The sequence below is a fragment of the Artemia sp. Qi Xiang Cuo genome, chromosome 4 (assembly GCF_049724085.1).
Source record: "Artemia sp. Qi Xiang Cuo chromosome 4, ASM4972408v1, whole genome shotgun sequence".
Classification (NCBI taxonomy): Eukaryota; Metazoa; Arthropoda; class Branchiopoda; order Anostraca; family Artemiidae; genus Artemia; species Artemia sp. Qi Xiang Cuo.
This window is the reverse complement of record NC_142797.1, coordinates 47,632,525-47,635,024: the sequence shown is the minus strand read 5'-3', so window position 1 is coordinate 47,635,024 and position 2,500 is coordinate 47,632,525. Positions and strand designations below refer to the sequence as shown.

Below are 2,500 nucleotides of genomic sequence, written 5' to 3'. Positions count from 1 at the left end.
CGCAAATTATGTTCTGGCCTTGAGAAGGCATAAGGGTTGTCAACCCTACTCATGTTAACTTTTGCTCGTTTTGAGTTTGACTCGGTTATTCATTGTAATTTCTATTTGTTTTGAGTTTCATTTATTTATTGATGGTAATTTGTGGCAGTTTTACGGTTGGAAGATTGTTTGACTTTATTTCTGATCATTTTTAGTTTAATGGAGCAATTTACTTTTCTTTGGAAAACTTGTGTCGCAGAAAAAGTATTGTTTTAATTAATTAAAATAAATGATCATATCAAACTTAAAGATAACAGATATATTTACGGATGCATAATCTAATCTCTTTAAACGAGTAATAATTGTTTATTCCTATTAATTTTTTTTCGAAAATGGCTCCATATTTTTTTTTTCTTTTACAAATTGCCACCCTGGCATTTTCTAGCCTGAAATAACGATCTAGATAGGTCACGAGTTTCAGAATATTCATTCAGACCTTTAATTTCAGAAAAAAATTCATATGATATCTGTCATATTTGTGAGTACATTTCAAGAGCATAAATTACATCATTTCTGCCCCTGGAGTGGTCGTATCGTCCTTAGTATCTATGATGCGCGCAAAATTACACAAGATAACTAACTGCTTTGCAGATAACTAGAATTGAATAAGGAAATGTGTTGCTTTACCGTTTTTAAAATATAGAAGGAGGAAGCAGGGAGGAGGAATTGGATTCACGTCTGAATTTCTTATTTCAACTGAAAAAAGTCAGAGTTGAGGAAGCACGAAAAGGAAGTGCAAGTGAGATCTGCGGCTAGAAGACGCTTGATAACCAGTAACACAACGAATACATCAAATGGTAAATGAAAGCTGCAATTTTAAAAGAACGAAACAAAGAAGAGCTCCAATAGGGATAGGTCCTTTTATTTGAGAGTGAAAAACAGATACAAAAGTTAACAAAAACTTTTGTATATGTTTTCTACTGTCTAATAAAAGGACCTAATCCTATTGGAACATTTATTTGTTTTGTCATAGAAAGGTAGTGTGGAATTGGAAAAAAAACAAAACACAGAGGTTATAAGGGAAGCAACAATGAGAATGACAACAAATTTCAGAAGAAAACAAATCATTTAAAATGCACAATTCTTTAATACATTAACAGGAAGGAGGAATTAAATTTACGCCAGACTTTCTTAACTCAATTGTTATTGTTTAGTTGACACCTCATAACTTAAAACAAAAGAATAACGAATATATTTACCCTTTAAGCGACTAACTGTGTATTAATTTAAAACATCTTTTTGTTAGAATTTTATGCCTTTTTAGTATTTTTCCCATGGTGATTGCATCGAACATTACCTGACGCCATGACATCAAGAAGAAGTTCACATCACATTATCTGTAGTTAGAAGACCAATGACAACGAAATGCAATATAATTATATAAGCCTGCAGCGTGACGAGTGCCGAGGACCGGCCTTGAAATTGGTTACATAGTTGTTTTTTTTTCTCTCTCTCTTAAAACTGGCATATTAACATTTCTGGCAACAAAAACGATCTATACTGGTCACAGCTTTAAAGAAAAATTCAAATTTTTCCCATGTTGGTTGTACCGATTCTATAGTAACATGATTACATCAAGAAGAAGTTCACATTAACTGTGATTAGAAGACAAGCGACGAGGTTCACATTGTCTATGGTTAGAAGACAAGTAACAATAAGAATCAATATATATTACATCAAGGCTGCCGCGTAGCGTTGCAGGGACCTGGTGGTGAACTCCCGGAAATAAATCTTAAAACGAATAAAATTATATTTAATATTTAGGTCAACTTAGAACGAAAAAATATACTACCAGCAGGAGTTTAACAGCTGTCCCCTTTCCTTCCCCTAACCATAAAAGTTCTAACGCCTATTGTATCATTTACTTTTTGTTGAGAATATATGCTTTTTGATCAGTTTGCTTGAATTTTTCAAAACACCGTCAAAAAAGTAAGAAATATACCTCTAGAATAATCAAAATGACTGGAAACAACCAATAAAAATAAAGTGAACATTTAATATACAATGACATTAATTACTAAGAGTATCAGCAAAAAATTCAAAATTAAAAGATTAATAAAATTCAGTAAAATCCAAAATTAGAACAATCAAAACCACAAATTTAACATCAAAGGCAAGTCACTCACCAATATCCACGATTAGCAAAGAGTAAAAAAAAAATCCAAAAAAATATATAGGGAAGTTATGGGCGTGGGGTGGGGCTGGGTCCCCTCCAATTACTTCCGACTATTAAAAAGAGCACTAGCGCTTTCAATTTCCAATCAAATGAGGCTCATTCGAAGTCCTTACGACAACTCTTTCTATACGAAGTATCCTGGTCTAAAAAAAATAAACGAAAAAAAACAAAAAATTTATAAAAACAAATATATAATACATTGTGCCACATCAGTAGTAAGGCATCTAGTACCACGAGTCGTGATTGCGTAATATGCCTTACCACGGGCCAGTGACCTATTACAAT

General features: G+C 32.7%; 1 protein-coding gene across 1 annotated transcript in view; it reads left to right on the top strand.

The window, feature by feature from the left end:
* Positions 1–2,500, top strand: part of LOC148953172 (uncharacterized) — a 67,762-nt gene that overhangs the window by 28,507 nt on the left and 36,755 nt on the right. The window lies entirely within an intron of this gene.